The following is a 21,179-nucleotide window of genomic DNA, read 5'->3' as shown; positions in this document are numbered from 1 at the left end:
GGGCACTACCCTAGAAGTAACTCCAACCCTAGCTCTCCAAGCCACTATGAAGCATGCTCAAACACCTATTCTCATAAAACATCCTTCACCTAAGCCTGACTCCATATGCTAGAGTTGTAATCTTAAGAAAGGAGTAGTTCAACCCATCACATGAGGGGTCGACACATGCACATTGCCACTCCTAGACTTGCAATTTATGAAGATCCCCACCTCCAAAGGTAGTGGGAATTTCCAATAACACATAACTATCATGCACGTCCAAGAACCATAGCGATAAAACTCCTATGGTAGAAATTGAGCGTGTCATGGAAAGGCGTGGCTTGCTATAGGGGCAACATGGCTAGTAGCAAATTGGAAAGGGCTCCTCTCAGCTCGTGTCCAAGGGAGGACATGGGTGTGTGTAGCTCATCACTACCCATGGATGCAAGGTATAAGTGGGGAGCATTAGAGCCTGAGTGGGCACAATGTTTAGAGGTGCAAATGTGGAGGGGTGCAGAGTGGCAATAGGGAGGTGGGGGGCACAATGTACAAAGGTGGAGGTGGGGGTGGGTGTGGGGGTGGGGGTGGAGTGGCCCCATGCAAGTGACTAGGTGTTCTAGAGCGGGTAAAGAATGTGCATTGAGTGAATCGATTGGGGTTGTAAGGGCTTTGTAGCTATACCATGTCATTGCTACCAAATGCACCTATATAAGAAGTAGTAGTGACTCAAAGCCCTGCCTTGTTTCCACTCTACATGTGATTCCCTATACCCAGTGGTGAACCCTCTTATGTGGCATCACGAGGGTTTAGTCCTGGGATGTGTGTCTATGTTGTCCCGCTTTTTGGATTGAATAATACAAGAGTATACCTTGAGCTCATATATCGTGTTACCTTTCTATGTCGTGTTGAGTGCGTAACGAGTGCAAGTTTATCACACTTGGTATCAGAATGACTCTTGCTCAAAGTGAAGGAGTGCTCACGGAAGCGGGAGGAAAGATCCAGTGCCCCGAAGAGATCGAAGTCATAATGACCTACAGCGCGACGCCCCATGTCGCGTCACCTCCCGTCGCATCGCCCCACGTCACGTCGGCCCCCGGTGTGATGCCCCAACCTCAACACCCCACCGTCTGAAGATGTGATGCGGCTTCCCTGCGGCACGACCCACACCACCACAGGCGAAACGTGACTTCCCCATGTCAACACCACCACCAACCACATGGAGGACGAAAGGGAGAACGTCACCCTCCCAACAATGGAGGAGAGGAAGAAGAGTAGAGGGCAAGAATGGAGAGTGGCCCAAGAGGAGAAGGTGGCCGGACTGGAAAGACAATTAGATGGTATGTCAGGCATGCTAGATTCAATATGGAGGAACATGCAGATGAAGGAAGAGGAGGAAGAAAGGAAGGAAAAACTAGAAGTGGAGCAGTGCTATAGAGAATGGGTGATACAACAACAAGAAGAGGAGAAAAGACACAGAATGCAAGAGGAGATGGATAGAATGGGTAGAGAGGAGACATCTAGGAGGGCGCAAGATACAAGGAAAGAGAAGGAGAAAGTAGTAGAATTAGGAAGTAAAAAGAAAGACAAGAAGAATGAGAAGAAGTACCACCGTAAAGAGGAGGAAGATAGTGATAGTTCAGAAGATGATTATGGAAAATTCAAAATGCCCCAACCAGCCAAGTACAAGGGAGAGAGAAATGGATCACAGAGGTGGACAGGTACTTGAAGTATTCACAAATAATTGAAGACAGGAAGGTGGAGGTGGCAGCCATTTACTTGGAGGAGGACGTTGCCAATTGGTACCTACTGGAACAAGAGCAAGGCCACACCATCTTTTCGTGGGAAGAACTCCAGGAAGAATTGAAGGACTACTTCATTCCAAAGATGGAAAAATTCAATGTGAGATAAATGGAGGAACCTCAAACAAACACAGGGGAAGATGAAAGAATATGTTAGCAAATATAGGCAGATCATGCTGCAACTACCAAACATGCATACATACACTAAATTACATGGATTTTTGTTTGGGATGCAAGAATGGGCTAGAAGAGATGTGGAGAGACAGGAGCCAACAAGCTTAGCAGAAGCCATGAGAATGGCCGAAAGACTAGTGGACATGGAAGGTAGAAGAACAGCACAGGGGAACCCAAGCAAGTTCAACAACTTCAACAACACCTTCAATAACAACAATTCATGGAACCAAAGGCCCAATGCCCCTTGAGGGGCATTCACAGATACAAGGAGCCAAAACACCACCACCACCACAACCGTGTCACAAACCGCTTTAATACCAAGAGGAACAGCAGGAAGATGGGGAAACAATCACTATAGGCCAACCCCTAGCACATTGTATCGACCTACAGGATCAAATACATCATGGTGGAGACCCCCAGGCCCGTCCGTCAAAATTAGATGCTTCAGATGCGGGTGCCACACTACCAAAACAAATTCCTAATAGAAGATACAGCTTCATCAAGTGGATCAAGGGTGAATGCAACTAGCGCATATGGAGGAGAAGAACCACAACCACCGCGCATCCAAGAAATCCCAAATGGAAGTGAGGAAAGCATGGACCACCCAAGGGTAGGGACAGTTAGTGCCCGACCCCAATGCATGGCAGCTAGAGTAGCGGCAGTTTACCATCTATACATCAAAGGCCGAGTGGGCGAAGGTAACCAACCTATCATGGTGGACACAAGAGCAACACACAACTTCATGACACCAGGGTGTGCAGCAAAACATGGATTAAAACTATCGAAGGCCCCAAAAGGATTAACAGTAACATTCACACAAGGAGAAGCCAAGGAAGTGAAACAAGTCTTTGCAGTCCAAGTAGAAACCGACAAGTGGAAAGCAAAACCCAAATTTTTAGTAATCCCCATGGATGATTTTGAAGTGATACTGGGCTTGGAATTCTATGACAAGTATGTCATTGCAATGTTTGGTAAAGGTGTAAATGAAATGATGCTAGATATGCAAGGAGAAGGCATCAGAGTACCTTGTGAAAGAATGCAACTGCCTGGCAGGACCCCAATCAAAGTGCAAATGAAGGAGAATAAGCCAGGAGTATCATGCCAAACAGTGAAGCCAACTACAACCCAACCAAAGGGCCAGACCCAAAATGCCCCGGTCCAAGGGACCGTTATCAGGCCACATATCATGACATGCAGCGCCAAGCAGGTTGAAAAATCAATCAAACAAGGAGATATGGTCTATCTGTGTATGATCCAACCAATTGAAGAAGAAGAAAATGGCAAGAAACCCAGACAACAGAGCAGGAACACAGAGGTTGTTAGCCCCAACACAAAGAAAGCAAAAGGAAATGAAAAAGACGTAGGGAAAAGGCGGAAAAAAGATAGCCCGACTGAAGAAAGAAGAGGAGAAAAGGTCAAAAGCGCAAGGGCAACCTTAAAAAGTCCAGGGCAAATGCAAAAGGGGAAAGGTGTATTTTAAAATACAAAGGCACACCCTGAAATCTTATAAAAGAGTGCCAGGCGGTGGAAAATCCGAAAAGCTAAAACAGAAGACAAAGACAAAGGCCAAGGCAAAGAGAAACGGAAGACAAAGGCGCACAAGGAAAAGCGCAAGTCAAAACTATTGTAAAATTGCGCAAGCGCATCATGGTTTAATTCAAGGAGCGCTGGGCTCTCACCCGTGCAATTTGTAAATGTAGACGGGCGCTAGAAAGGAAGCTAGGGAGAGAGAAGGACAATGGGAAAAAGGGCCTAGCCGGCCATGTAAGAAAGGGGAAAAGGGGATGACCGCCCAAAAGGGATTTAGGGTTTTGTATATAAAGTTGAAAAGTGAATGAGAAGCTCATTCTTGTGTGTGGCAAAAAGTGGCTCTCCTCTTCTTCTTCTTCTTCTTCTTCTTGCTTGCTTGAGCTTGTGCTTGGGAGAGGGAGTGTGAGAATGTGAGGGAGTGAGTGTGTGAGGGTGAGGGACCGTGGGGTGGAGAAGCTCTCCATCTTCTCCTCTCTTCTTCTCTTCTCTTGCTCGCAGTAATGGACCTTGGAGCATGGAGCTTGAGGATGGAGCTTGCTTGAAGCTTACACTTGGATCATGGAGCTGCCGGAGTGCGCAGGAGAGGAGGTAACTCGAACGGCATGGAGGTAAGCTCACTACACCCGTAAATATGGATGACGCTTCAGCTATGTGAGAGGTAGCCATTAGTGCTCGGCTTGGAACACTTGAAACAATAAGTAGTCTGTGGGTCTTGGCGGTTGAGCGAGAGCTCCCACATTTTGGTTCCGTTTTGCCAGGACCAACGGATTCAAGCCTTGAGCGCTTGCACGCTTCGAATCGAGCATCAAAATAAGGGTTTCCCCGAACCGGTGCTTGAGATAGGTAGGTAGTGAGGGGGTTGAAGATGGTATTTGATCTCCTTGGGAAGCAAGTTTTTTGCTTTTTGAGAGTTATGTAGTGAGGTAGAGTAGAGTAGGTATTTACTTTGTGAGTTGTGTGCATTAGAGTAGGAGAAAATAAAGAAAAGCAAAGAAAACAAGCATTAGGGTTATTGTTGCAAAATAGGGTAAAAACAGGGCAAGAATCGTCCAAAAGTGGTAAAAAACTTACTTGTGATGCCTAAGGTCGGTAAGTGAGTTATTGGGGGTGCCAATACCATACCCGGAAGAGGTTATAAGGGCCAAAAGTGGCAAGAAAGGCCACATTGTGCATTGCAGGGTTTCAAGAGAGCAGGAGAGAAGAGGAAAGCTTGGCGAGAAAATCTGCTTCAATCTTGGCATAAGGGAGATCTTCGGCTAGCCCAGGTAATTCTACACCTCCCCCTACAGTAGTAGGACCAATCTGGAGTTGCTCGACAAGGGGGAAGGCCCCCAACGCCCTGCACGACAAATTTTGCGAGCTTCGGCGAAAACACGCACGGCATTCGGCGCGTCCACTCACGTCGACTCTAGTCCTAGTCCCAGAATCGGCCCTCGGCCCTTGTCACTCGGCCCACTCGGCCCAAACCCTAGTCGGCCCATCCGAATCAAAACCGTCCGAGTCCACCCATTCAGCCTGTCCGAGTCAAACTTTCGGCCACGTGGCACATTCGGCCTCGGCCCGTCTGAACGACCCGTCCGAGCCTCAAATTCGGCCCTCGGCCACTCTCCACATTCGGCCCTCGGCCCAAGTGCCATTCGGCCTGTCCGAATCACCTTGTCCAAATTTGCCATTTGGCCCATCCAAATCACCTTGTGCGAATTTGCCATTCGGCCGTCCGAATCAAAACAGTCCAAGTCTAACCCTGAAATTCGCCCTCGGCCCCGTCCGAGTGACCTACTCGGACCTTGTAATTTGGACCAATTGGTCTGAGTGCAACTTTTTATCAAATTTTTCAGATATTTGACCTAACCCCTAGCCAACCCTCAACAGCGCGAACTGTCGGAAGCCCTAGGGACACTCAGAACGCTATTATGGCACATGGAATAGGCAAAATCGTAGGGTGCAACCGCTTAGGAGCTAGAGGCAGACAATTACAAGACCAGGGACTTAGGCACAATCCGTCGAGGGGGAAAGCCTGATTAGACCCAAAAACGAACGAGGCAACGAAGTGGAAAAAAAGCGTCGAGCCCCAAAATTGACCCCGCAGACTACATAGAACGAAAGGTGCACTGCAGACCCAGGACTGGGCCGAACCCTCGAGTAAGTGGTTCAAGATTTGGCGAAACGATCCCCCAAGCTATGCATGGTGCCTACTGTAACGACCATGCCGGTCGAGGAGGGGATCGCCTCTAGGACCCCCTCAAAGGGGGCCCTACCCCCTCCTTTTCCACCCCAACTAGGTTGGAGAGAGAACGTGCACTGTGACAGGCCCTCCAACTTAGACCCTCGGGCAGTAATGGCCCTATGCGAGCATGGAGGCTCCCTTGCGGAGGAGCAACCAGAAGCCCGCACTCGAATAGAGGCAAACAAAGACCCTAGAACTTTAACAACGGGCTGATCTAGCCATCAAGGGCAAAAAGGCCGCGCTACAAGGACACACGTGCATTGTGTTCAAACTACGTTTAGTCAAAGTGGAATGCAACATCGTCAAGCTACCAATGCAGAGATGACTAGATATGACAGTTCTGACAATAGATGCTCCTTGAATAGCTCTGCACTAACGAGCCAAGACATCGATGGAGAATCCACATCTGGCCGTGCAGCTGGGGACTCAAGGGCATTTGTCAAAAGGCTTAAATTTACAAGCCAAGACCCGGAAGATGAAGACATAGTACCACTTGCTTATCTTAGGGTCAAACTCACCTCGAAAAGAGAGCATACTATCGATGCTCTGATTTATGAAGGAGCAAATTTTAATGTCTTGACCTATGAGGCGTGGACCCTACTAGGCCAACAAGAGCTGACACTGACTAATGCAACTCTTAGCCCTTATGGGGGACCTCCACAAGCACTCATAGGGAAGTGCAATATCCTTGCAACAATTGAAACTGAAAGCTTGCCTATCCTATTTCATGTTCCTCCAAATGGTGCTGAATATGGTAAGGAACCCCTCTTGGGAAGACCCTTCAAAAGGGCGACCAAATGTGAGGCTGACTATGTAGAACAGAGGATACACCTGACACTACCGGGTGTGAGGATAGTTACAACCTTTAGCAAGGGTGACCTCAACGAACCTCGAGGGAAAGGCAAGGAAGGTGCTGACATAACAGTCAAGCCTATTAAGGAGAGCAAGGGCTTGTTGGAAGAGTCGAACAACAAGAACTAGTGAGTGAGGCCATGCTTGAAACAAAAAGGTTAGGAGACAAGGCCAAAGATAGGGTTTGGACTTACAAATATCGTAGAAGACCACGAAAGAAGCCCAAGCCTTACAGACAAAGGCATCGATGGAGAGCTAGCACAACGCCACGATGGATATCCAAGGTGTTGCTTCATGCTCAAGGGTATTATGCAGGCAATCAATGGATTTGGGTACCAAAACCCCCTGCTAAACCACCTCTGTTAGAAGCCCAAATTATGTCCAAAGCAAAGAGGCGTAGGAGGAAACCTAAACGAAAATCCAAGTCTCAAACCAAAAATATTGGAATGATTGAGCCCCTCACTATTGAAATCAAGAAACCAAACATGGCCTATCAAAAAGTAGATCCCCATCCTAGCGCACTTAGCAAGCAGATATCAGAGGTAACTGTCGAGCGTGCACAAGGTCCACTAGCGCCCAAGGAGCCTTTGACTTCCCAAGAGAATAATGAGCACCACAGGGACAACATTGCTCAAGATGAGGCTGATTGCTCAACAAAGCTAATGACAGAATCGTCTAACAATCACGAGCAAATTCTCCAGGCAGTGCCAAGCCCACGTAGGAGTCCCAAATCTCCTACATCCTCTTTTTCCAAACAGACACAGGAAGCACAACAGCGGTCGTCAATGGCAGCTGCTCACTCTCAATCTCTATCTCCATCAAGGCTTTCAAATATCCAAGAGGGGGGACATGACACTATCCGTGTCTCTCGGCCCAAGGATATGCATGTGCAACCCAATGTGACCAGATCAACTCATCGATCTACACAGATGAATGCTCAAAGGGCAACAAAAGACGCGACCACCTCCGATCGCCTTAAGGACCGGATACCGCAATCCACCAATAGTAGCAAGTCCACCAAACTAGCTGCTAGTACTTCAAATCAGGGATCACAGCCGTCACAACCTTTGGCTGTGACAATGCCCCTTGCGGAACGTGTCCTTAGTAGTTTACCTGTGAAGGAGGTGTCACGGCCTACCTCCTTAACAACTCCAGTACTTCCAAAGTGCCTAAAACCTGGGTTGGAGGGGTTAAGCATAGGGGAACGGGCGGAAGAGCTAGACTCTCCCAAAAGGGAGACAGTTGTACCCATGCAACCTGGCAAGGCTACTCCGCAGGCCATGACTAGGTCCCATGAGGACACACTAGAGAAGGGAAATGCTGAGGCCCAACCAAGCACATCAGCGGTCGACCTAACCCAAGGTCCTGAGCCGTTAGATGCACCTGCACTGACTAAGAAAAAGATGAGAAAACAGCGAAAATAACAACAGTTGCAGGTGGTTGTGGATCCCAAGAACATTGGGACGAAGAGTGCTAGAGAGCTGATGAATAAAGCATTGAGTCCATCCACCAATGAGCCCACTGATGCCTCTTCTAATAGCAGTGAAACCTCAGGCACATATGTGTGCTCCGACAAATCAAAGCAGTCGTTACCATCAATGGCTGCTTGCAACACTCTATCCACTGACAATAGAACTCGCATTGACAAATCAAGAGTGGATACATCACTGTCACGACAGGGTGACGAATTCACACCAGTCACACCCAAGGAAAACCATGACGCAATAACAAAGCCTCAAGAGAAACATGGAAACCCCAAGAGCATGAGCAATCCTAGCGCTGACCAATCTTGCTCATATAAGCCTGAACCCCCAACTATGCTAAAGCCTAGGCAAACTCCTAGAACCTTGCATGAGATAGCAATCGAGAAAGCCCTCGTTGAACATAGAGGTGTCGCAGAATGCTTAACTGAGTTGGATGCTAAGCTCAAGGTGTTCACATGAGTTTATGTCCTTGCGGACATGGGCACAATCCCCAAGGATCAGCTTGGAGATTACTTGCCCTTCCCTTTATCTTGGAAAGAGCAGGAACACCTTGATGAGCACTATAGCAGGCTCCTACACGAATGCTTGCGACTCATCTCGGGCGAGGAAGCTGACGAACTGCGCTTAACCGTCACGTTCAATGAAGTGCTCTGCCAACCGAATCTCGTAGAAGCCACTGTCAGCAGGCTAGAGTCGATTTCAGCAGCGTTGGTGTGAAATCCACGTTGCAAAGGCTGAACTAGGGGCTCAAATCATGACAATATCTGAGGAGCGATTGGCCAAATGGCGATCCTAAAGAGACCCAACCTATGTGGCACCAACTTTCCTTCAAGTGTTGACTGCCATTCGGGGCAAAGACTCGGCCGAACCAGGCCAAGAAAACCCTCTGTTTGATAAAGTTCTCACTGAGGAGGAGTTACATGTCGCCAGTAGACTCGAACAAGGTTCCATGCTACTCGATGGGGCGAAATATTTATCAGTATTAAGTAAGCTACCATGTGTGCTAGATGTGTGTGCCACGCTTCAGTACAATCTTGAGTTCTACCATTGGTTTCTATCCTAGTGAAGCGACAAGGGCTCGGACAAATGTATGTACACATATATATCCAATGATTTTCGTATCACCGTGTATAGACATTATCAACACACACAAGCCATAACAAGTCAAGCACAGACAGACAAGTCAGGGCTACCAAGCTATGCTAGGCCGGTCCACGTTCGCCAGATCATGCCCGCCTCCGAGCAAAGAGTATGTGCTCCGCATTACCATCATGGTAGCTCTGTCCAACATCCCTAAGGAGGTAAGCAGGGCACAGTCTCTCTCTCTCTATACACAACCCCCTCCCCAACCTATCCTTCCAAGGAGGAGCCTTCCAAACGCAGAACCACCAACCGATCCAACTCGGCATGAGTCAAGACCTTCTCGTAGTTAGCGGCCAGAGGGACACCATTACAAGAGTCAAGCATGTTCCACACCTCATCTTTTAATCACATACGTTTGACAACCCACACCAAGTCCCTCCTATGGGAACGCTCTTATCCCGTATCAAAGCCTAACTCTTGGATTGCATTTTGTAGGGTTCCAGAAGAAAAACATGGAGAACCACGATCAGCTGGCTTGCAGAGACACTCTTCGCGGGCAACACAAACATGCGGCACGTGCCCCTCCACTGGTGCGCTACGTGCCCGCCCTCAAAAGGTATGCAAAGAAGCGAGGTCCTAAGCGACACCATCCCGAATGAAGGCCGAAGAATCCCTGGGCCAAGAAAGTCGAGACTCAAAGAAATGCGCAGCATGTGGCAACGCCAGTTGCACAGACCCCCAACGCACGCTCGGGCACTAGGTGCTCACGAAGTGACAAGGCAGCCCGGGATAGGGCAAAATTTAATGAATTGTTTAAATATATTCTGGAAACGGTAGCAGCCTGGGACTACACCATTCATGTCCCAACCGACATGTTCCCTGGCCAGCCTCACAGGAGCCCCACACTAGCACCGTCTCGGTCGCCTAGCCAATCGGACTCACCCCACCTCGTACCTATCGACTAAACCCCTATGATGTACAAGTAGCTCAACAAGTCAGCATGCCATAACTTTTTGTTTTTTTTAATGAGTAAAGGGGCAAGATCCCCACTTGTACACATTCCCGTTACCTCTCGTTAATGTATGCGACCTTAACAAGTAATGAAATAGGCATCCCAATAGACATCATAGAATTTTGAAAAATTATGTCTTAACATGATTGCATTTGTTTGATGTACTTAATGCAAGCGAGCATATACTCTCACGAAGTGACAAGTGGATGCAGGATGACACAGGTCTTCGCGCAAACGCGTCCAACGGCTAGGCCACTGCAAGACCACCAACCGCACACGAATCGCAACACAGCCACGATACGGAATGCAAAAAATCACCCTTGCGAGTACCCACATCGCACGCACCAAAGCATAGTCATGGGCTACACTCTCTTCTTAGGCCAAGCGCTACAATGAGCTCATGACGGGTGTCCCCGCAATCGCACCAATATCGCGACAATGGCTCCCCTAACAACGAGGCTCGGGCACAATCATCATTGTCATATCCATTTCCTGAGCCTTCTAGGCTTGACATTTCCCAGCCAAAAAGGCTCATAGCCTCAGCATATTGCAGTGTTTGTACTTTGGCAAAAAAAAAAACGGAGAAATAAGAAGCATCCACGATCACAGCATTGTACCTAGGGGTCCTTAAGTTAGGTGCGTCCAGTGACCTTGGTCGGCTCGCTCCGTCCCTAGTCCCCTAACCCCCTAGCATCACCCACAATAGTTCAGGGCAAACATCAAGGGCAGGACATACTAAGGGAGCTTGTCTCACCTATGGTTAGACATGTCACCCTGACCGACTTGCACAGTCCCCTCTGGCACTCTGCTTTAATACCATTGCGATCAATGGTGGTAAGCACTGCACGATTGGCCATGAAAAGTACACCGTCCTCCACAAAGAAAGTCCAATAGCTTCAAGCTATCGAAAGTGCGGTGTCCCTGTATTCAATTATGCTACGTCGTGCAGTCACAAGCAAAGGATGTCTCATACACCTTCACGAGAACTTCTCAACAGGGACAACTTTGTTTCATCCACACATTGTTACGAGAACCTAGCCCACGGCCTTCTAACTACGTAATATCTAAGTATGCACGCGCACTCACATAATATCTGCACCAAACTCTATACACAGTTTGGGTCCTCAAGTGCAGGACAATACTCCAGGCTTGCTTAGAGTTTGACATGTCTCCCAAACTAATCCAAATATGTCTCATGCACGCTATGAAAGCTAGCACTACCCCTTAGGGAGAGACCACCTGAGAGGTTTTCCAATTGCAGGTATTAAAGACTCCAACGGAAGCGCCGTCAGCTCTACATCAACACTCAACTCTGAACTCTTGTCCTTTACTTCATCATGCAAACCACCCGCAAATTATCACAAGCAGGATCCACCATGAGCATCCCACGCACACTAAACCCTGTGCCAGCCATGAGTGGCCATTTCCAACAACGAGTAGCCCTATCGCCACCTACCACAATCATATCACCAGCCGATCGGAACAGCACAGTGCCACCCACACCCTTCCTCCACACCAACATAAGAGCTCCTCCAAGGCAACCCACAACAACCCTTCCACCCATGTCTTCAGTGCAAGCTCCGCATGCTACCTTCGACGCAGAGTGCCATGGGACTTGCACTCATCTAGGAGGGGGGTAATGTTAACCCCAACATGAAGAAAGCAAAAGGAAATGAAAAAGACGCAGGGCAAAGGCGGAAAAAAGGTAGCCTGACTGAAGAAAGAAGAGGAGAAAAGGTCAAAAGCACAAGGGTAACCTTAAAAAGTCCAGAGCAAATGCAAAAGGGGAAAGGTGCATTTTAAAATACAAAGGCATGCCCTGAAATCTTATAAAAGAGTGTCAGGCGGTGGAAAATCCAGAAAACTAAAACAGAAGACAAAGACAAAGGCCAAGGCAAAGGCGCACAAGGAAAAGCGCAAGTCAAAACTATTGTAAAATAGCGCAAGCGCATCATGGTTTAATTCAAGGAGCGCCGGGCTCTCACCCATGCAATTTGTAAAATGTAGATGGGCGGTGGAAAGGAAGCTAGGGAGAGAGAAGAACAATGGGAAAAAGGGCCTACGGCCGGCCATGTAAGAAAGGGGAAAAGGGGATGACCGCCCAAAAGGGATTTAGGGTTTTGTATATAAAGTTGAAAAGTAAATGAGAAGCTCATTCTTGTGTGTGGCAAAAAGTGGCTCTCCTCTTCTTCTTCTTCTTCTTCTTCTTACTTGCTTGAGCTTGTGCTTGGGAGAGGGAGTGTGAGAGTGTGAAGGAGTGAGTGTGTGAGAGTGAGGAACCATGGGGTGGAGAAGCTCTCCATCTTCTCCTCTCTTCTTCTCTTCTCTTCTCTTCTCTTCTCTTCTCTTCTCTTCTCTTCTCTTCTCTTCTCTTCTCTTGCTCGCGGTGATGGAGCTTGGAGCGTGGAGCTTGAGGATGGAGCTTGCTTGAAGCTTACACTTGCTACCGGAGTGCGTGGGAGAGGAGGTAACTCAAACGTCATGGAGGTAAGCTCACTACACCAGTAGATATGGATGGCGTGTTGGCTATGTGAGAGATAGCCATTAGTGCTTGGCTAGGAACGCTTGAAACAATAAGTGGTCCGTGGGTCTTGGTGGTTGAGCGAGAGCTCCCACAGAGGTGGTAAAAATACTTGAAGAATTCAAAGATGTAATGCCAGCTAAGCTACCCAAGGGTCTACCAACCAGGCGAGATGTGGATCACAAAATTGAGCTGATCCCAGGGTCTGCCCCACCGGCCCGAGCTCCCTATCGCATGAACCACACCGAGCTCATGGAATTGAAGAAGCAACTACATGAACTAGAAGAACAAGGGTTCATTCGCCCTAGCAAATCCCCCTTTGGTGCCCCAGTGTTATTTGTAAAGAAGAAGGATGGGGGACTTAGACTCTGTGTAGATTATAAGGCCCTTAACAAAATCACCATAAAAAACAAATACCCCATGCCCCTAGTGGAAGACCTCTTAGATAGACTACACGGGGCCAAGTACTTTAGCCGTATTGATCTTAGTTCAAGATACCACCAAATCCGCATAACTGAAGAAGATATTCCAAAAACAACCTTCCGCACCCGATATGGTAGTTTTGAGTGGTTAGTATTAGGATTCGCCTAAGTAATGGACCGAGTACATTTTGTGGCCTCATGGATGGAGTCTTTCGACTAGAGATAGATATCTTTGTCATTATCTACATAGATGACCTCCTAGTCTACAGCAAAACCTTAGAAGAGCACAAGCAACACTTATGCCGAGTTTTTGAGAAACTGCGGCAACATCAGTTATATGCCAAGCTTGAAAAATGTAAGTTCGCAGTGAAAGAGTTGAAGTTCTTAGGCTTTATTGTAGGAGCAGATGGAATCAAAGTGGATCCTAAGAAAGTGGAAGCTGTCCAAAGATTGCCTGTACTGAAAACTATAAGAGAAGTGCGGGAGTTCCTCGGCTTCACAAAAATTTGTCAGAGATTCATCAAAGATTACAGCCTCATCACTGCCCCCCTCTCCCACCTCACCAAAGAAGATCACTCTTTTACATGGGGGAATGCGCAACAGGAAGCCTTTGAGCAGATGAAGAAGTGCATGAGCCAAACTCCCGTCCTAAGGGTGCCGAATTTCGCCAAACCCTTTAAAATCTCTACAGATGCATCCGACTATGGCATAGGAGGTGTACTGGTATAGGAAGGTCACCCCATTGCTTATGAGTCAAAGAAATGTATCGATGCTGAAACAAGATGGAGCACACATGAAAAGGAAATGTTGGCAATCATCCACTGCCTTAGAAAATGGAAGCACTACATTCAAGACAAGCATACAATAGTCTTCACCGACAATATCTCCCTCAAATACTTCCAATCTCAACCCAAATTATCGGCAAAGCAAGCCCGCTGGCCAGACTTCCTAGCAGAATTCGACCTAGAGATTAAGCATAAGCCCGGCTCCACTAACAAGATAGCAGATGCCTTGAGCTGGAAAGCTGACTTGAAAGCTGTCAGTGTGGTCAGCAAGCAACTTCATAGAACTAGTCAAAGAGGCCCTAGAGCAAGACCAAGAAATGCACAAGATAATCAGAGATGTGGAAGCAAAGAAGACCCCACATGGAATGTACACCTTAGAGGAGGGTATCCTATTTTTAGGCAAGAGATTGTATATCCCCAACAATTTGGAGTTGAAGAAACTCATCCTGCATGAGATACATGATGGCAAAATTGGAGGCCACAAAGGGCAAAGCAAAACCTTGGAGGCCCTTAGGAAGCAGTTCTTTTGGCCGAATATGAAGGAAGAAGTAATAGACTACATCAAAACTTGCCCCACTTGCCAATTGGTCAAAGCACCACGATCAAGACCAGCAAGACTACTACAACCATTACTGGTACCCAACCGCCCATGGGACGTCATCAGCATGGACTTCATTGTGGAACTACCTGAGTCCCATGTGTACACAATTATCTTTGTAGTGGTGGACTATTTCTCCAAACAGGCCCACTTCATCCCAGCAAACCACCACTAAATGCCAAGGAGGTAGCACGTCTCTTCTTCGCACATGTATTCAAAATTCATGGCTTACCACTGGCCATTGTATCAGATAGAGATGGAAGATTCATGAGCGACATGTGGAAGGAACTTTTCAAGACCCTAGAAACACAATTGAGATTCTCATCATCCTTCCACCCAGAGACAGATGGACAAACAGAACGGGTCAACCAAGGCATCGAAGACTATCTCCAGAGCTATGCCCAAGTGGACCAGAAAGATTGGGCCTTGTACCTTGATGTCTTGGAATTCCACTATAATACCTCCATCCACTTGGCGGGGTACACTCCCTTTGAGTTAGCCACAGGCAAAGAAGTCATTACCCCACTGGCCTTAGCATCCGGAGTGGCCAAAGTGGAAGATCAAGATGCATAAGAATTCCTGAAGAAATGGAGAGACCAAAATGCAGCAGCTAAGCAAAGCCTCAAGCAGAGCAAGATCACCATGACCGAGCAAGCAAACAAGACGAGAAAGGCTGTACTATTCGCCAAAGGAGACATGGTCCTAGTTAGCTCTAAGAATATGTCACTTCCCAAAAACATGACCCCCAAGTTCAATCATCACTACTATGGACCCTACCGAATCACTCAAGTACTGAACGAAGTCACCTACAAACTGGACCTGCCAGACAGTGTTCGTATTCATAAAGTGTTTCATGCTCGTCCTCTGCGCAGGTTTTATCCCAACAGCCAATGGGGACGGTGCCTACCAATGCTCCATTCCAACGGTCTCTTCGCAGTAGAAGCAATCCTCCGATGCCGGGAACAAAGAGGCTTCCCCGAATACCTCACCAAGTGGCGCATGCGTCCACTCAAGGAGGCCACTTGGATCTCAGAAGCGGAGGCCCGCGAACATGGAAAGGATGCCTTTGCCCTTTGGCTCGAGGAGAAACCCCCTGCCCCTTCAAACGACCCTTGAGCCTCTCTAGAAAACCAAAAAACAATGCGGTTCTCAATCATAGACCCCAACGTGCCTCCACTCCTCAAATGTAATCGAGTCGAGGGTGGACCCACATGGTAACAATCATCAAATAACTCCAAAAAACAAAGCCCCAATTCTCCAATCTAGATGGACAGACACTAACCAGCTTGCTAGAAAAGGCTGTGTTAAGACCCCCAAATCCTAGTGCATCAGACACTGGCCAGCCTGATAGCATAGATTGTGTTAAGACCCTGCAGTCCCCTTAGACCGCAAACACTGACCAGCTTGCTAGGAAAAGCTGTGTTAAGACCCCGGATGAGTCAAATAACAAACGCTACCCTTAGATTTCTGAGGACAGCAATCCAGTAAGCGGGGGTGAGTGTAAGGGCTTTGTAGCTATACCATGCCGTTGCTACCGAATGCACCTATATAGGGAGTAGTAGTGACTCAAAGCCCTGCCTTGTTTCCATTCTATGTGTGATTCCTGATACCCAGTGGTGAACCCTCTTATGTGCGGCGTCATGAGGGTGTAGTCCTGGGATGTGTCTATGTTGTCCCACTTTTTGGATTGAATAATACAAGAGTATACCTTGAGCTCATATATCGTGTTACCTTTCTCTGCCGTGTTGAGTGCGTAACGAGTGTAGGTTTATCACAGGGGTAGGGAGGAGGGTGATGTGACAAGTTAGAGGGAGGGAGTGGGGGTCCTCGACTAAGGCTGCTGGGACTGCGCCCACTAAGGCGATGTATGTTGCTGGTTAGAGGGAGGGAGTGGGGTTCATGCAATGTATGTTGCTGGTTAGAGGGAGGGAGTGGGGTTCCTCAGCTAAGGCTGTTGGGACCGCACCTACTAAGGCAATGTATGTTGTTGGTTCCCTAGCTCCCTCCTATCCCGGCGTTGCTGGACTTTGATGAAACCATCATCATCCATCGCTGCAATCGTCTGCTGCATGCCCTTAGCCCCAAAGCATACACACTTAGATGCCTCATGTCCAAAATCATGGCAATGAAGGTGCTGCTCGAGCTATCTTGTCACTATGATATGCTGCCTGGAGTGTCAATGGTGTGCGGTGGGGGTTGAGATGGCAACTATAGGTGCTGCTAATTCCGTAGTCAAGGGCGAGGGAACATTGGAGGAATGGCGAGGGAAGCAATGGCACAATGGTTTAGAAGAACTATGGCAAAATGGCGAGGGAGCAGTAGTGGAAAGGCTAGGTAGGGTAGGGCATGGCCAATCAGAGTGAGGGCGTGGTGGACCAGGCAAGGTGAGAGGCAAGCTAAGCGGGGGAGCTGCCGGTGCAAATGGCAAGAAAGTAAGGCACGCTCGAGGAGGTGGTGTGGGGGTTCATTGTGCAAGCCAAGCTAGGTGGTAGAATGGACAGGGGGTCGCTGTAATGGCAGAAGGTGGGGTAGCATAGTCATGACAGGAGCTCAACATTCTAGTGGCTCTAAAAACCTTTTTAAAATTTTTAATTATAAATGAAATTTTAAATTCAAAATTTTAATCTGAGAGAGAGAGAGAGAGACTAAGGCGGGAAAGAAAGTGAAAGAAGAAGGGGGGAGAGAGAGGGAGAGGGAACATGGAGAGAGGAAATATCAAATTTAAAGAGAGAGTGTGAAAAATAGAGGAGAGAGAGAGAGATAGAGAGAGAGAGAGAGAGAGGAAAAGAAGAGAGAATATGAATAGAGAGAGGAAAGATAAAATTTGAGAGAGAGAGAGAGAGAGAAGAAAATTTTTAAAAAGAGAATGAAGAGAGAGAGAAGAAGAAGAAAAAAAAGGAAAAAAGAGAAGAGGGAGAGAGAAGGAAAAGAGAGGAGAGAGTGGGGAGAGAAAGGGGGAGAGAAGGGGGAAGAGAGAGAGAGAGAGAAGAAAAGCAAGGAGAGAAGAAAAGTAGGGAGAGAAAAAAAGGAGAGGAGAAAGAACTAGGAGAGGAGAAAAAATAAACTAAAATAGAAAAGGTAGAGAGAGAGTTAGGCATAGGGAATTGGGGGGGAGAAGAGAGAGAGAGAGAGAGAAGGTGAAGAAAAAATTTAGAAACGGAGAGGGAAAAGAGGAGAGAGAAATATGAGAAATGGATTGTTGAGCAAAGTTACCGTGCGATGGCACGGCACTGCCCCGAAGCAGCCTAGCGTTCCATGCATGCGAATCGCTCAGAACGCTAGTTGCCAATTAAAGAAACTAATACGAGTGAAGAGAATGACGTAGCAAAGAGGCTACAAAGTTCTAGATTGACAGCAAGGCTAAGTAGAAAAAACACACTAAACTTTCAAATTTGAAATTCTCCACAATGCAAAAGAAAGTCTAACATCATCAAAACAAAGACTAAATGAGTTTGTCTTACGAGAGTTATGAGGATGTCACCAAAGGGTTTTGAGGATCATTGCATCTACAGGATATAAAACAAATGAACAAGGTACTAGGGAGTTGGTTTAATCAAGTTTAAAGGCTAGAGTTTAAAAACAAGTGTTGACTCCAATTGCATGGGATGTGCTGCATCATGAGGACGTGAATTTTTTTATGCTTTGCTTAGTATTTGATTTAGTTATTAATCAAATGTGTAGATGTGAGGTGTACATGTATTGTGCAATGTTGTTAATTCACAATGACATGCCAAGAACCCTATGATGTCAGTAGGTGTCAAAGGCAAAAGTTGTAATAAGTTATATAAGCTAAGTACTACCTTGTGATAGATTTTGGTCTAGATGATTTTATTAGCCATTAATGTCAATGGTAACACTAGGCACTAAAAATTAACTAATTAATTAGTGCTAGTTTCAGGGCTAATAAACACTCAAGGTTACTTGGATGACAAATTGACCTAGCCAATTTAATTGTTGGCTGATAGAATTATTTTTTTTAGCAAGAAATAACAACTTAATTAATTCAAAAGATTAATATTCAAAAAAGTAATTTAGTTGGGCTAAAAATTAATGAAATTTGCAATTAGAAGGCTACCAAATGGCAAAAATTTCCCATTCAAGAGGGGGCAAAGGGCTATTAGAGAATTATTGAACCTCATTTTTGTATTGTAAAGGTCAAGAGAGGAGGAGAGAGAGTTATTGGTGCAATCTTCCAACCATTGGTGATCAACATAGCCATTGGAGGTTGTCAAAGAGCTGCCCCCAGAAGTTGATCAAGAGGCCATTGAAGATAGGTAATAGCAATTTTGGGGCCCCACAAGTGTAAACAATTGCATGTGGGGCTCTTATTGATAACAGAATGTAGTCTATCATTGATTCACTATAGGACAGCATTAAATTTTAGCCAATTCTAGTGATGAAACTTTGAATTTTTTTTCTTTCTAGCTTCATCTCAATTTTCTCAACCAATTTATAGCTTCCATCAAGAGATCTCAATCAACCTCAGTCCCAGAGGGCACAATTGAAGAATTTCTACATGTAGGGCTCTTATTCATGGTGGGATTAGTCAATCAACCATTCACAATAGGGCAACATTAAATATTCTCTCAACCAATTCATAGCTTCCATCAAGAGATCTTAACCAAGTTCAATCCCAAGAAGGTAAAATTGAAGAACTTCTACTATAAATCCTATTTTATGCAAAATTTAGGGTTTACCAGCCACCCTAGGAAGAGAGCTCGAATTTCAAGACCTAGTACTTAAAATTTAACTATTGAAATTTGGGGATTCCAAAGAACCTCAAGAGGCTAGCTAGTCAACATTAAGTTTGTTTCCCAAGGAGCAAATTGAAGGCCAATTCCCAAGAAACTCAAGGAACAAATTGGTTTGAAAGCTTGTTGGTTGCTATGGATAGTAAGATATATCGAATATTCAATGAGATCGGGCTAGATCTATGTCCTTCAACCTTTGGCAATACAAGTTAAAGAAATATCGAAAGAGGCACCAGTTTTTGGGTCCAACAAGAAGTCCATTATCTAAGAATAAGTGGTAAAGTGTATATATTCAAACTTTATGTATGTTATGCATATTGTAATTGGTACTTAATTAAGCTATTTACCACCTTATCTAAGAATGAAGGTTGGTTTCATGGTTCCATTGCTAAGATACCATCAACTCCCTTGAATTGGTGGGCCCATGGTACCTAATTGGAAGTCAAAAGAATGCTTTAGTCCTAAATCTGTAATCGACTGAGCATTACAATAAGAATATTTTTATATAGTGAGATGGAATCAAGCAATGATTATGTCTATTCGAAAATTCAAAAAATCTTGGGGAAGTACAATGCCTAATCTTGGACAAGGCACTCATCGTGGGTAGCAAGTTGATAATATTGGTGTAGACCAAAATGTGGGTCTTTCGAGGCCTCTTGAAGCTGACGACTAAAAAGGAAGAGGAATTTAATGACAAATTTAAAGATTAGCTGATAATAGTAGTTGAAATGTTTGTGCAATTGGCAAAATATCCTCAATTTGTATGCTTTTTGAACCCCTCGAAAGAGAGCAACAAATGCAAAAAGAGAAACTCGACTTCTAGAGCTTCAAGACAGGGGGATGTATAGAAAAAAGAGCTAAGGTAGTAGGATGATGTTCCAAATTTGGATAATGAGTGAAAGCAAATGGTGTTACTAGGCAATCAATGCGAATGCAAGGCCAACTTAGTAGTGCTAATCCAATGGTTTTTGGATAAAAATGTATGCATGCCAATATAGTTTACTTGGGGTATTTTAGTGGTTCAATTTTCCAAGCAATGGCCAGCAATGCTTCAGCCTTGAAATGCAAGGACTAAATATATTTTCCAAGCAATGGCAAGCAATGCTTCCACCTTGAAATGCAAGTACATTTTTCAAGCAATGGCCAAAGCCTCAGAATGCAATGACTAAATGTATTTGGTGTGAAATGACCTATGCATGGTATGCAATGCCCAATGTATTCGAGTATGGAAAGTGGAATGGAAAACCCAATATATTTGGTGTGCAATGACCTATGCAAGGCCCCATGTATTCGAGTATGGCAAGCGGAATGGAAAACCCAATGTATACAAATATTGACATGATATTGGGATACAAAGTGGTATGTTTGGTAATACATTTGCTAATTCTTATGTGTTTGGAACTCATGGTATCAATGCTAGTCATATAAATGCTCCACATAATACTGATGGTTAAGGAAATATAGCCAATGTACCATTTTTTACAAAAATGTGAAAGACCTAAGAATTTGTGTGATCATCCAAAGGAAAAAATACCTAGAACCTAGTGCAGATTTTGGGGCATGAAGAGTTAAGAGAGACAAGGTTTCCATGTGCTTCTTGGTAAACCTTTAAGATTGTTTCACCTATGGAAAAGTATAAATGGATGGAAGGGGGTGACGTAGCAAATTATCCTCGGTGATGCACTTTACCTTAGAGCCAATTTTGGATCGAGCTCTTTGAAGTTTAGCAAAGCATAGAAGGTCCAAAGTATTGCCTAATGCTTAAAGGGGAGGTTGCACCTCCACTTCCCTAGTGATGGGTGATCCAATTTTATATTGGATCTTAGATGTACTTGTTTTGCATGGAGGATACTATACACTAATAATACTTTTGCTATTGGGATCACTATTTAATGCATTAGTCTTTGTAAGTTGGTATACATACATATATGGTTTGCAACTAAACCTTAAAACTATACATTT

This window comes from Lygodium microphyllum, chromosome 13 (assembly GCF_053477565.2).
Source record: "Lygodium microphyllum isolate KBCC chromosome 13, Lygodium_microphyllum_v1.1.10, whole genome shotgun sequence".
NCBI lineage: Eukaryota > Viridiplantae > Streptophyta > Polypodiopsida > Schizaeales > Lygodiaceae > Lygodium > Lygodium microphyllum.
The sequence above is the reverse complement of the archived record's forward strand: the minus strand, read 5'-3'. Positions refer to the sequence as shown.